The sequence below is a fragment of the Spea bombifrons genome, chromosome 2 (genome assembly GCF_027358695.1).
Source record: "Spea bombifrons isolate aSpeBom1 chromosome 2, aSpeBom1.2.pri, whole genome shotgun sequence".
NCBI lineage: Eukaryota > Metazoa > Chordata > Amphibia > Anura > Pelobatidae > Spea > Spea bombifrons.
Window position 1 is genome coordinate 80,554,309 of NC_071088.1, and position 15,999 is coordinate 80,570,307.

Genomic DNA, 15,999 nt, shown 5'->3' on the forward strand with positions numbered 1-15,999 from the left:
GGTAATTTACATGTTCATGGGTCATGTATCTGTAGAAAAATTAAAGGGACTTGAGTAGACCTGAAACAACGAATCGATAAAATCGATAATAATCGATAACGGTAATCGTTGTCGACGATTTCCGTTATCGATTAATCGAGTCGTCGTTGGAGCGCTCGGCTCCTTTCACTTACCTCCGCCGGCGTTCCCCCGTTTCTGCTGCAGAGCTCTGCAGTGTCCGTCTGCTTGAAGTTACGTAATGACGGATGTGACGCGCGTGTACGATGAAGATTTGAATAAAGTTTTGCGGTTGCACGTTGTAAGTGGAAGGATTCGGTAGCGGAGGTACGTATGGAGAGAGAGAGAGAGAGAGAGAGAGAGAGAGAGAGAGAGAGAGAGAGAGAATATGAATGAATGAATATGATTGCCGGGTGGGAAACTGATGGGGCAGAGTGTGTGTGGGTGCAGGGCATTTTATTAAATATTTTTTTTATCCGATTAATCGATTAATCGAAAAAATAATCGGCCGATTAATCGATTATTAAAATAATCGTTAGTTGCAGCCCTAGACTTGAGCTCAAGTTGGCTGTCTGAATATTTATGCAATATATGCCTCCAAAGACATGTTGAACAAGGAGGGAAGTCCTGCTGAGATGAAATGATACTATAAAGTATAGATGATAGAGTATGTTTATTAAAATATAACATGAACAGCATAACTAGGATGGCAATGACTATTGCTTTATTGGTCCCTGGGAAATCATTTCAAAGAGGTTTGAGATGCATTTTAGTGGACCAATGTTCACACGCTCAGGAGCTTTTTAATTCTGTTTTGTAGCCCAGTGTTCATACTCTAGTATATGGAAAAAAATGTCATTGAAGATCCACGTGGTCCAATGTACTGACTATACAATTATTGTTTTACCTCCTCTTATTCTGGCTAGAACTCAAGGCAAAAAGCAGAGATCTTTGGCAACCCTTCACCTTGAGGGCATAGTATGCCAAAAATTCCTCTCTTCCCCATCCATAAGATCCAGCAGGAGGATCAGTTCTTCAGATTTTTTTTGGGTTGGCCAGAAAGCTAGCACCCCTGCCAAAAGTCTTATTTGGACTTTCATTGTGGTACCCAGACCAACTGCAAATTGGCATTGAATAACATAAAAAAAAAAATCCAAGCATGACAAAAGTGAATATTATGCATGGCTTAATTATCTCAGAGGTACCCTTTTCAGATGATGGAATAAAACGTCTCATAATTATTCATTTAATAGGAACAGATTTTCCCTATTGGCTTTTTCTGTTAACCGTATGACAAAGCGCTTAAAAGAAAACAATATTGTTATGTACACACTAATTTACGGTCAAATCACCTTTTCACTGTTCTTGGATTAAACAAAAAAAAAATGCTTATTTTTATAGTCTGGAGTATTTGCAGCAAAAAACTATTGTTATGTTTCTAATGAACGTAATATAGGGATCTTGGGCATTAGTGATAGGCCAAGTAATTCCTGGGTTTACATTCCAGTACTTTTTAATTAGCTTAAAGATTTCTCGAGCTACATGTCTGGATAAGGATTTCTTTCATTGAGACCAACCACTTTTGAGAGTTGGTTTTTAATTCTAAAAGATTAACGTTATTAAGGTTTTCAGCATCATTTCGTTTCCAGAACATGCATGTACATGCAATATTAGCACAACTAATGGTTGAGTCTGTGTTGGAATCGCCACATGGCGCACTTCGATAGTTACAGAGCTCTTTGTGAAATATACACGTAAAAACCAAATTGGCTGTATCTGCAATTATGTCAATTAAATGATCCGCCACATAAATTTCACGTAACGCTAAATATATAAAAAATTCAACAAAATACTTAGATACTGTAATTAAACTCAACAGTGTAGTGTAGTGCTTAAGGTTATCACTGCATGCAGTTTAATATGTCCACTGGGCATTTACCCATTACAGGCCTCTTTCGCCCCAAAGAGTAAAACCTGAATGGCATCTGCCTCCTTTAAATTGTGTGCTTACGGACACCCAGTGAGTGCCTTGCCGACCGTTGATGCTCTGTACATTGTAAAATTTTACACCATCAATTATAAAATGTGTGTTTTTTATTAACACCTGGATGTTTTATTCCTCCTTTTTTAAAATTGTTATATATCTGTTGTCCCCGGATGTTAATCAGAAACCTTTTAAAATATTGTTAGCAAATATTATATGTAAATTAATACAGATTTAAAAACATTTTAAAAATATACATTAAAAAACAAAACTAAAGTTGTATTTTCTTCAGGTAGAACCGATTTACCCCACTGTACTTTTTTGTTTGGTTACTGGTTTTTTTTTCTCTTCTCTAAGATTAATGCTTGAGTTTTTGTAAAGAAAAACTCAGCAGCTGATAAGTTAATATAAAATGCAAAACATTGTATGGCTGGCTACGTTCTGACAATAGACTGTTCTCTCAGTCTCGTGGAATGAGCTGGTCATGTGTATCAGATAACCCAAATTAGAGCTTCAGTAAGACGCCAAGCAGAGGGTTTAGCCATAGTGCAAAAGAAACAAACAACCGCAGTAAAAATTATTTGCTTTTAATTGGAATGCTCTCATGAGCTCCATTGTTTACATCATGTGAACATGGTACAATGATATACTTGTGATTTGAGGTTGTGCACTTTTCCAGAACACATAAGTAGTCCATTTAACGGACTTAACTTGGGCATACAGGCTGCTTACAGAGATTTGTTAATAAGGAAAGCAATACATCAGACAGGGCAGTAATGGTTAAACACAGCCGTGTACTGGACAATTTTTATAATAATCCTGTAAAAGGTCAAATTTGGTCACCATAATTCATTCACTTTATCCATGAACACCTGGATGGTTCCCCTCTCTTGTTTAGTTAAATGAAGTATGTACTACCCACTATAAAGTTGGTTTATATATCACTAACACGTGATATTAAAAGGGGTGCTGTCATTTTCTGTTTCTACCAAAAGATAGGAATAATTTGATGTGAATGAATGAAAACTAAAGATGAATCCACCCAGTTTGTAATTAAGATAGCTGCAGCTATGCTCTCTCTGTACTCCCTCTGCTCCATGTTCATGGTCTCTGTGGCTCACACACGAATCACCACTTTACGTGACAGAGCCTTGAAATATAAACTTTTCCGCATGAATCAGAATTCATGAGCTGATATATTAAAAAATTTAGTGTCTTCTCTCACGTAAAATTGGTTTGAGGCAAATTGCAGTAAATTAGAAGCATGAAGTCTCATAACTTGTTTACCTCCCCAGTGGAACAGCCTGTGCTAAAGTGTTTTAATAAATAAGGTTTCTGTATACAAATCGTTCTTTGTTGCTAAGGTATTGACATAAAGCTCTGTACCAAATTTGGCAAATATATGACTCGTACTATAATATAGTATAAGACTCTACCATACCACTAATAAACTCTGTACACATACCCACAAACAATATCAAAGCCACTTAAACTTAAGACATACATTGTAATAATCTTATAGGCCATTTCACATTTTGAAACATATGGATTATATGTAATATAAAGTAACAGTATTGGTTAACAGTGATTTTTTTTAAATGCACATTTTATGTAAAAAATGAACAATACAGGTAATCCAAGAGTACTGTTAAATGACTGTATTTGTCAACTTGACTATTAATTGAATGCTTTCAACACAAAGTTCAAGGTTCAGTACAGGTTTCTCTCTTTTCAATACTCTTGGCTTTAAACACAAGATCTTGAGATTGGGAAATAAGCAAGGGTTTAGTGCTATTGACTCATGGAAATGTCTGAAAGTCTGGCTCTTTGTAAGCCAACAAACGTTTTGCCGTTTCCTCTCTAGCGTTTAAAGTAAAAATGTTTGTGGATGCGGTGCATCCTATTCCAGTTTCAGCTGTTTCCTGAGATGCACACTGAATGGGACATCCTGTCAGCGGCATGCTGAGACCAGTCCGTGAGAATTTTAGACGGACAACCTGGGCATTGGGCTCATGGTCATAATGTGCAGAAATGATAGTGCCAACATATTACTAATTCAAAAATAAAGAATGATGTACTTAGCAGGCTACAGCTAATTGTTGTCTATAGTAAAATGTTAATTATGAACATTAAGTATCAGTAAAGCTCTTTGTAAGCCTTCTACAATACACTGCAGCTCTACTCTTGTATAACTCTTCATCATTCTCAGTCACTCTTTATGTGGTGTTCTATCTATGAAACAAGAGAAAGTTGAAGTCATTGCTATAATCCTTTCCTATGATTAACAAGATATCCTAAGGTATGTTGCACCACTGGTACTGCTCTTCATGAGACATTTGGGCAAAGTTTGTGTAGTTCAAGGGTTAAGTTGACCTTCATGGAAGTAGAAACATAAGAGGAAACTCACACATTTCTGTGTGATAGGTGGCTTTACACATAGGGTGATAGAAATCCCTTTCACAAGCCAACCATGACCACATTATGTTCAAGGGCATCTCGAACACTACATTCTTCAAGGACCTGGGAGTGGTCTACCATAACGCTTCACAAAACATCAATTATAAGCTTAGTAGCATTTTATGTCACGTTAGAGGATTGATTAATACAATTCGGCTTATTTTGTTTTCTTAACCTAAATGGACATGGTGTGCAGTAACTGCAACTTTATTATAGCATTAAGCAATTTATATGTTGACGGTTTCTATCCTTGTTAAATTGGCAAAGTCAAGGGCACAAGTAGAATGTATGTATGCAATCGCTAAAGACAAAAACAAGAAAATCTGCAGGGAAATTAAGATTGTTTCTTGTTATAATAACAAACAGTGTAGCTTCTAACCATTAGCATTTTTAGTCTGTTGGATGTGAGCTGTTTTAATTCCACTACAGAGCGCAGGCTCTAGAAAGCATCTATTAGCATCCTGCCAGTGCTCACAGCGGTGCCTCTTAAAGCAAAAAACTAAATATCTAAAACACTTTGATCATATCTGGTCTGTTTTCCCACATGTATTCAAAGCTAGTTGGGAATGTGAATAGGTACAGCTATAAGTATTCAAGTCAATGGATTTGTGGAAGTAACCTATCCACGGTTTACACCCTCATGGACCCTTCTCTTATTTCCAAACGTAAATGGAACAAGCCAGCAAGTAATTGACACTCTGGGCCTTCTATCTTGGGACAAAAGTGGTCAACTTTATTATGTTGACTGATGATTTGGCCAATAAATCGGGTATTTTGCAATACGTGTTGCAAAATGTGTCTGTTTCTTATTTCAGTCTACGGTTAGCTACAAGCTCCTTTTATGTGCTTGAAAACAATGGGTGCCTCTGATCTATTAACAGCCTTTCCAGTACCATGTTAGATTGTTTATATGTTTTAATTCAGTCTGTACACTGCGTGTGATGCAGTGGCGTACTTAGGGGTGGTGTCATAACAAGTATTGTTGTCAATGTTTTTGCCAGTTGAACTCTTGCTGTATCACACGTGTCTTTTGAAATGTTAATGAGGGCACCATCTCCAGTGATTTCACAAGCAATTCCATATGCCTGTTGAATGCAAAATCTTAATTCAGTCATTCCTGGGGCAATCTGTGTTGTGCTGGGTCATGTTGGGCCTTTTGGCTGCAGGTTAGCCTTGGAAAGTTTTGCGTTGTTTGTTGGGCTGTCACTCATTTATTGTATGTTACTGGGTTTTTTGTCTCATTGAATATCTGTTAAAGTAGACAAACCTTTGTGAGATATTTTTATATTTGGTTTAACACCAAAACCTTTGGCGACCACAAATATCAGACTTCTACAACAGATATTTGTGAGGCCAGTGGCATTTATAGTGCACAGCGCAACTGCAGTGCAGCATTATCACAAGACAGGGGTGAAATTACTGACTTGAATATATATTGTGCATTATTTTGTTGTTTAAAGAAATTTTGTAAAAGAGGACACAGCATAGTCTGCTTTAGTACAAATAATACCTGTGTTAGTAATTGTTAAGTCAACACAGGTGGAGGTCCACCCCTGGGCCAGTCCAAAATTGTTCACAAAGAGCTGGTCTGACCCTTAATGACTCCACATGCCCCATATCTCTGCCCTTCAATCCAAAAACACCCCTAACCGCCCTCTTTGTGTGTGTGAGAGTGTGTGAGCATTGGATGTGCATGTATAAGTGTGTGAGCATTGGATGTGCATGAGTTTATTTTGTATGTTTCCACATGCATAAACTACTTGTTCTGTAGGCATCAATTTAATTATTCTGTCATTCTTTGCTTTAGAATGTAAGAAAAGCTTAAAGGGTTGAGCATAAGCTTCCATGTACTCCTTTATTGGTTTATTGTTTGTGGTTCCTTTAACCGTTTGACATGCAAGCCTTGGTTAAAGATATTAAACCACAAGTGATATTACATTCTTTCTACCATAGTTAATTGTTTTTTTTAAGTAGATGCTTGGAGTGCTTGTTTCCAAGAGACCTAATTCTTGTAGACTACTATAATTCACCAAATAAAGATTATTTGTTGAGTGTGTCTTTGTTGTTAGGCTTTTTTTCAGCCGTGAATGTGATCAATGATCATAGAAGCATTTTAAAAGTAAGTGGTATTAAAACTATTTTTCACCTAAGATTTAAGGCACTACAAATGTACATGTTTACTTTATGATCTGCTGTGACAATAAACAATACATGAGAGTAAAAGCTTTCAATTTTTTTTTTTTTTTCGGGGGAGTTTGATAAAAATGTCTGGCTTTATTTTTATTAATAAGCTATACGTTCAAAGTTGCTAATGCCTGCGCTGGTTGTGTCTCAGGAGTAATTGGGTGCATTTAGTCCCACTTTGTCATGCCATGCAGAGGCATTCCTTGCTGAAAGTAATTTTTTCTGTATGAAGCTATTACAGTATATATTACTTGGGGGGCTGTTATACTACATTGAAGTAAGGTGACCAGGTTTTTAAAATGAAATCCGGGGACATTTTTTTAAATTGGCAAATGGTAAAACAAAACATATATATGTAGTGTATTCGGTATGCGTTTATGAAGTGATTGTATAATATATACGCTATTTCTCACATTTTGTCCATGAGATAAAAAAAGCGCTTCTTAGAATCTTTTGGGCATGACCAGACTAAGAGCATCATAGGCCTGGTGCTGAGCATTTTGGTGGCCTTTTTATGAATATAAATAAAATACACAGAATCTTAACTCCTCGGCATCCACGTGTACTGGATAAAGATGACATCAGTGCTCGGAAGATAATATAGGACAGAATGTGATGGGATTGGGAGGACATCAGTACACTAAAAAAAAAAAAACAGTAACCCTACATGGGATGCCTGTAGTCACAATTTAGTGCTATTAATCCTTTATAACAAGATATGGATATTAAAAAAGTGTAAATAACATAAAACATTTACTTTTGCTCTCACTGATTTCTAGGCCAAGAAAATGTTGTCCTCTGAAGTGACTACAAATTCAGGAGGGTGTTTTATCTCTGGATGAGTAAAAATTAAATAGTTACATTTACTCCTACAGTAAGCAAAGTGCCAGGAAACAGATGACCAAACACACACACCAGGACAGGCTCTGCCACACCGACACCCAAAACACAGACACTAGGGATGCACCGAAATGAAAATTCTGGACCAAAACCGAAAAATTCAGGATTCACTTGGCCGAAACCGAAAATCACCCGCGCCTTTAAAAAATAATAATAATAATAATAAAAATAAATAACCACACTTTTATTAAAAGTAACATACCAACATTGGACAAAAAATTCAATAACAATATTAAGATATATATATATATATATATATATATATATATAATTGTTAACAGCAATCACACTCCTGTCATGCACAAGCAGCCAATACATGCTGAAATCTGTCTCGCTGCATCACTTACAGTCTCTCCCCCACTTACAATTCCATGCTATCACACACATATTCATTCATTTACTCATTCATTCACAGATATTCATTCCCTCAATCATGCATACTTGTTCATACAAATTTGCTGCTTTGTCAACTGCTTTGCTGTAGAATAATTTTTAAATTGAGCAATTCAGTACAGAAACTGTTAAGGAATAGAAAGGCTGGCTGTACTGCCTATAAGAAAAACTGGTAATAAATAAGTACAAGCCTGTATTTTGCATTTTTCACCCGTCCAGTTTAAACATTTCTTGCTTGATTCTCTAAAAAGATAGCATTCCATGACTTAAGTTACCAGTGTGCCTCAATACACTAACATAGCTTACACACGACAGGCAAGACATATATATATATATATATATATATATATATATAATATATATATACATACATACACACACACACACACACACACACACACACACACACACACACACACACACACACACTATAAAAATTCCAAGGAAACAACCACAGAATAGAAGTCTTGAAGGCTGAATAGCTTGTTTTGTTCTGTGTCTTGCCCAGAAGTAAGGAAGAAAGTAAAGCAAGCTTCTAGTGTTTAGTCACTTGACATGACCATATTAATTTTGTTATAAACCTTCTAAAGAAACCAGGACTCAATACTACAGTGATTTAGAAAGTTCTAATTTTATCCAGTTTTAAATGATTAGGCTACTGTAAATCTAACTTGGACACATTTGGACCATTTAGGAATCACCTATACATATTTTAGAAACTGTGGTATAATGTATTTATAATCTTACACCCTTCTTTAAAGGACTTGTGGTCTAGTGAACTTTTTAATACCTCCTAAACTTCCCATGTTTTTTGCAGGGTAGTCCTGCCTGAGTCTCTGTACTGTGGGGCTTTTACGGACAGTGGTAATTAATGGGACAGTTGGAGAGTTCAGCGGATCTCTCCAGACAGACCCACCAACTATTCTGGTCTGTGCTATTGTAGCTTGTGTTTTAACAGTTAAGGCAGCTCACAATGAGATGATTATTTTCACTAAAGTGCGGATATTAAAAACGAAGAAAAAAAATCAACAAAAACAGGAATTGCAATTGCACAAAAATATCTTCTACTTTTTTTTTAGAAACTATGGGAAAAAGGAATTGCAGCTATGCTGAAATAGTCAAACAGTCTACTGTTCAGAAATAATGTTAAAATAGGATTTGGCATGTCTTGCTCTTTAGTGTGTCCTTTTTATAATTTAAATTTATCAGAATTAAGTATTCTAAAATTATTAAAGTGAATAAATCTTTAATTTTTCACATATCCCTTGAAGCCCCCAAACTATTGTATTGTATGTCTCCAATCCACCCCATTCCTGGTAAAGAAGGCATAAGATATTTTTAAGTAAAATGCAATAAAACATCCGCAACCTCATATGATGTCTGTACTTGTACAGTTGCTAATTTGCCTAGCTCACACATAAATATATTTTTAAAGGGCATAATTAAGATGGTGGCAAACATATGTTTCTAGTATTCACATTGCATCGTTTTTTCTAGTGTATAAGCACTATGTTTCTTGGGAAAAAATAATTGAACAATGAAACTGATACTTGTCACGCAATGTGACTGGGAGAAAAATAATCAAAACAGCAAAGTATATTTATTTTTAAAAGATTAACTTTCATGGTCTTAGCTCTTTTGGGACAAGATGTCTACTGGGTTTGGCTCAGAAAAGGTGCAGGAAATAAAAATACAAACAGACCAAATATTACTCTTATAAAGAAAACTCTGCAAGGACTCCTCCAATCCCAACAATGTATACAACCAATCTCATGATAATATAGTAATAGAACTTGATGTCTCCTCAGAGACCTGAGTGTTCTCCTCAGAGACCTGAGTGTTCATGAAAGAAAGAAGAAGGTATGTAGTACAACACTGTTTTATATTAAAATAAATAAAAAAATATTTCAATACACGCCAGCTCAAGTGCAAAATGATGTGGGCACCAGTGCACAGCTACTTTTAGAAGGTTTCACAGCAAATTGGCAGAAGATCCAAGATAGCAGCAATGGCAATCGGTGGAAACGTAGATGTAGCATGCAACCTGCGGTCTAGCCACCGGAACACCCATACAAAGTGCCAAATAAATAATCTATCTGAACTTTTAAAAACCCTATGTGTTTCAGCAGATATACCTCAGACTTCCTCAGGCGCTAACAAAAAGAAAAAGGTAAACAACTACTTTTTTTTTGCATAATATATATAGTTCATGTTTTTGGGTTCAAATTAATCCATAAAATCAATAAATTATAAATTACATGTGTGTAAATCAAGTTGCATGCACTAGGTTGTAGATCTTAATTCCCCAGCACAACCATTTCTGCTCCTTAATACTCCCTTCACTATCTGTGTATTACAGATAAACCAGAGAATTAGTGAAAGTTCAGGTGGTTTCTTGACGGCATTCCAAGAATTCTAACATGCTCTTAAGTGTCTGATATGTTAAGTTGGGTGGCAGAGGGAGACTTAACTGATGTCCTGGGCTCGTTCGTAAAGCATGTTTACTCAAAATAAATTCTCTATGTGGTTTTTAAAATTCATCCGTTACACTCAGTCTGGTATTACATTTCTACTAGTGCTTACTGTAATTGGCCAAGAAGGAAAAGGATCAGTAACAGGACTTGGTAACTTCTAGTAATGCTTTCATTGGAGAGCAGTAGATGAACTCTGGGTCGGAATGAATAAAAAGACAAAACTGTAATGTCTCAGATTGCTTTCAGCATAAGCCTGCCAGTATTTCAAGCTATCTGTTGCTGCCTATTAAACATGAGCTGCACTTGGAATGATTTTTTAGCAGGCGTTCTTGAAGACACAAGAAATACAATACTACTACATAATTTGTAGTACAACTTCAACAACGATGTGGGCTTTTTAGAATGTTAGACGTGCATTAAATGTTTGAAAAAATGTCAGAAAAAGGAAGAGGATTGTTGCCTTTTTGTTTTAGCCAGTCCATAAAAAAAAAAAAAAAAAAACACAAAAAAACATAAACTTAATTTCTGTAGTCCATAATAAGCAACTATCAGTTTAGCGAAACAAAACTTGTGACTCATAAAAAGCCGTACCACAAATTTATCCCAAATCAAGAAAGTTTAATAAACTATAGCAAGCTTGGGGGGGGGGAGCTGTAAGCCACTGTTTCTTTCTTAACTGTGTGAGATCTGCCTAAAAAGTATGGTAAATATAATGATAAAAAAAAAAATTAAAAAAACTAAATACTACCATATTGTCCTTATTTTTAAGTTTAGCCCCATCTAGACTTGGAGGTCATGATGTCTGTGCCGTTTGTTTTTTAGTGTCCGAATAGAATATGCAACTGATCATGTGCCTCTGTTTTTTCATTCAACCTTGGTGTACTGAATTCACCAACCTCTGGAGAGATATGTCTGGAATGATAACCCATAAACTACCAGAATATTCTATGATTGTGTCCAACAACTTCAAAGCCACATGAGGTTGAGGCCATGTCAGGGGATATCAGCTTCCATAGGACAATTATTTGTTCATGTTCTGGAGTTGTTTCCCTCTAGTAAAACGTACCCTTTAGCTATAAAAGTCCCTTTCCAGTTGTATATGAATAAGAGTGATTTTTTATTTGGGATCTGCAAATTTAAAACGTATGTCCCAAGTGTCCTTCTTTAAAAGGGACAATCCCTATTGGGCACAATGATGCTGTTTGTACAGAACCCTGTTGACAATTCATTTTATATTGAAGAAATTGGGCCCTGCTCCCTTCTTCATTCACACAATAATTTATTCACTCACTCATTCACACAAATCATTTACACATATTCATTTATGCATTCTTACAAATTCCTTAATTCATACTCTCACTCATTTAGACAATTCATCCACGCATTATTTCATTTTCTTACTCATTCACACAATGCATTTACACATTCATTCATTCTCACTCTTTATTTCAATATTCTTACCACCTTCTTTCTCACTATCTACCCCCTCTGTCCCACGTCTCACTATCTACCCCCTCTGTGCCACGTCTCACTATCTACCCCCTCTGTCCCACGTCTTACTATCTACCCCCTCTGTCCCACTTCTCACTATCTACCCCCTCTGTCCCACTTATCTAAATAACTATATTAAAGGCACGCATTAAAGTGCCAGAGTGTCCATTTAATATACTATTTTCTCCACTTTTTCTCAAATCTGTTAGCTTTCCTTAAAGGTAAAGTTGTCAATCATTTTTAAACCAATATCTCCTGAACAATTGCACTGATTAAACTGAATTAATTCACTTTAAAAAAAAAAAAAAAAAAAAAAAGCTGTGGAGTTGTTGGTTCTCCTTTACATTTTTCTTTATCGATTCATGCATGTTAAATAGACTTTGCATGAGCTGTTACCTGCTACCTTATGTGGAAGCATGAATTGCTTAAAATGGCACTGGGTCACTAATGTTTATTGATGATGTGACGTAAAACAGCACGATGACTTCTAAAGTGTATAGGGCAATATATAATTCAGAAATGTTAGTTGGACGAGGCTTCACTTTACAAATGGCTAATGACCCAAAACATATTGCAAGGTCCGTGAAATAAGGGGACTGTGTATCAAAATGGTTGCAATTCCTAAATGTTTCATACAATGTTTTTGTTCAACCCCTTGAATTAAACCTCAAAGTCTACACTTCAATTGCATCTCAGTTGTTTCATTTAAGATACATTGTGGTGGCGTATAGAGCAAAAATTATGCAAATTGTGTCAGTGTCCATATATTTCCGGACCTAACTGTAATTAAAAGTATTTTCTTTGAAAGACCACATTAAGCCATTTTTTTACTATCAAAATCAAACAGATCCATGATCTCCCCAAGCGGCCCTGCTTCTCCAGCAGCAGGTCAGCAATGCAGTTGTCTCCCGACTGCTTTGGGTTTCCATGCGTTGTGCGCCCCCTCACAACTGCACCTGAGGCGAGTGCCTCACCCTTCCTACGGCTCTGTGAGTGAGTCACTGCACAAATTTGATAGGCACGTTAAAATAGGTCTGGCTTGATGGGGTCATTGGATTCTCAAACAGTGGTTAAAGTATTCATCACTGTGCAGCTGGTATCTACAAAATACCAGTGCCAACGGCGTGCAGCACTCATTAAAATCTTCTGTAGGTATGAGGAAGTGGTCAGGTGGTGACATACATCAGCAGTATTTGCATTGTAAATGCAGCTCCGTAACAATCTAGCTACAGGAACTCTACTCTAAAACATGTGGCTGTTTACATGTTTTGCCATATTTATTTAAATAGCGTTTGTTTTTAGTATCAGGAAATGGAAATATTTCTGTTCGTCATTTAGAAAGATGTTAAGCCATTAATCCATCTGTGCACTTCGTGTGTTCTAACCACAAATATACAGAGGTCATTGGCCTTAATCTGTTTGTTAAAGTGGGCCTTTGCCTTAGAGCTGAACATTTCAACTCCCTGATAGTACTATACATGGTAAAGTAAGAAGCCCCAGTGAGTTTCTTCTACAAGAAGAGCATGTATTATATCTGTGTAATGCTACTTCCTTGTTGTAAACCATAGAATGGCTCAGTCTTAATTACTCAGCCTGACACTCTGACTAATGATAGTCTATGGAGGAAGGGATTTAATAAAATGAGCAGGACTTCATTAGTAATGCCATAAAGAATCAGTGGGGTGTTTCAGCAGAGAAAGTCATTCTTAACAGCATCTTCTGCAGATAAAGGAAGTTTGTTGGAGAAAAATGAAATAGACCCAAGTTTCTTCAGGGCTAAAGTACATTACTGTGCACAGCACTGACATATAATAGCATGTTAGTTTTATTTTACTTTTTTTTAAAGCAAAACAAATGCAGAATCCAGAATAAACACGTCATGGAACTTGTGACATTTCAACATCATAAGAATCAAGCTGAACAGTGTGGTGGTTTGGGTGGATTTCATCCTCTGATGATTTATAATAGATGGATAAACAGTGGCTAGCTAACCCTTCCAATGTATCTGTATTATCCAATAAAATTGATAATAGTAATAATGATTTCTCTGAAAGATTACGATTTCTGTAGGTATGTATTATTAGGATTAGGATTTTACAGGGAGCGAGTATTGGGCAAAACTGATCAAACCCCACAACCACACCCAACAAATGAAGCGTTGCCCAGGAGTTGCATCATTGGTAGCTGGTAGCTTATCACGGTAAAAGTATAGTATGTGGATACCTGCCTTTGATATGTTGGCTGCTGGCCTTTAAGTACCAAGGGCCATTTTACTTTTCTAGAAGGTGAGAGCTAACACCTATAGCCCTCACCCCGCAGTTGCAGCAAATTTGTGGAAATGCAGCATCATGGGGTATTGTAAGCTTGTTTGAGCAGGACGCTCCTCGTCTTTGTTTCTGTTAGTCCACAATTGTTATGTCAAACACCATTTTATTATTTTGTGTTACTGATTTAAATCGCTCCATCAAGTTCTGCAGCACTGTACAACAGGTAAACAGGTCATCATTTTTATGGTGCCAAGTAACAATTTATACTTGTAGAAGGCGATGGGGGGGGGTATATTACACAAGAGGTGTCCACTACTTCTTGTGTCCTGTTTACCCTTTGTACAGCACTGTGTGATGTGGTGGTGTTATTCAAATGAATAATAAACCTATTTGAAGTCTCAGTTTTGAAGAACTGAATGTTGTAATCTTGACCCCATAACCTTTCGTATTTGAAGGGCTAAAAAGAAGGGCTTGGTAAAACAAACAGAACTTTCCAAGGCACTTGCTCACAGCTGGTCTATTAGAGACAGTTGCTTACCCATATCAATGTGATATTAGGCAACACCAGGGTGTGTTGTGTCCACACAATTTAAGGAATTTCTTTTTCTGTTCTTTATGGAAGGTGTGGTCAGTTTGAAATGCGGAGCCTGTATGACTATTAGGCCAGTTCTGTTGTGCTGGGGATTGTATTATTTGTATGTGACATATTTAACATATCAGAGTATTGTGACTGCAATAGCTCACTTCCATGTTCTTCTGAGATTTACTATAATTTTAGACATGGAATGCTAACAGAAATAGCAGGTTGCTTAAATAACAATAGGATTATGTGGAAAATGTGTCCCAAAACATGGGTGTCTTTTATTTTACCATTTTGTTGGAGAAATAGTACTACCGTAATTTAAAGTGTTCTTTTGTGTTCTGGGAAGGAAGCAAATTAATATATTCAAAGACATCTTTACATATGTTGTAAACAAAACTGCTGAAAATGAGTAATTTAAAAAAATAGCCATAAACTCAGCTGAGCCAAGAATTACCAGGTGATCCTCTTCAAAGGGACCACTCTGTGTCTGGAACCCATATCACAGTCTCCCCTCGCCCCCAGCACCACCTCCAATCTCTCTGTTTAAGATCTCAAGAGCTAGTAGACACACATTTACTACAGACTTCTACAGCCCTGAAAGTCACACCAATATAGAAACAGCATTAAATGCATTGATAAATTGTGGAAACAAAATATATTAACTTTCTTTTGAATGCTGTTGTTACATGAACAGTTATAAGGCAGTCACAAAGTTGCAAGGCAAAGCCCAGCTTCTGTCCCAGAAAGAGCTTGGTCGGCCCTGTATGTAGTTAAATCATTGAGTTCGCCTCAAAGGTCTCCTCGCCCATTGAATTATACTCAATCCTGGTCCAGCTCACCTCTTTGGAGAAACTTGCTAGTGTTGTTTCTTCACAGTGAAGTGAAGTAGTTGAAACCAAAACTCTTTCAGTTATGTTTTGCTTTGTTCTCAAATATAGTATTAAAAATTAAAAAATAAGATGTTTATTTCCCCAAGTTATCTCACTTCTACATTTCCATTGTTCTAAAAGGATGTCTATTTTTTTAGTCTACTGTTCAGACTGCTGAGGGACATCATGATGCGATAAAACAACTCCCCACCCTGATATTGTTATCTTTTGTGCTTTTACCTAAAATATCTAACGTCTCCTTCATTCTCTTTATTTGGTCCAGAACAACAAGCGCCTTTATTCACTTGTTCCCTGTCTTGCAAACTGAGCTCAGTGGGTCTGCTAAGCTCAATTATTTAGTCTCTGCTACCCAATGTAAGGGTGTGGTGGTGTGCTATTA

The 15,999-nt window shown here is 36.6% G+C and overlaps 1 protein-coding gene across 1 annotated transcript in view; it reads left to right on the forward strand.

The window, feature by feature from the left end:
- The window catches only part of CASTOR2 (cytosolic arginine sensor for mTORC1 subunit 2), an 85,007-nt gene that overhangs the window by 11,457 nt on the left and 57,551 nt on the right, over positions 1–15,999 (forward strand). The window lies entirely within an intron of this gene.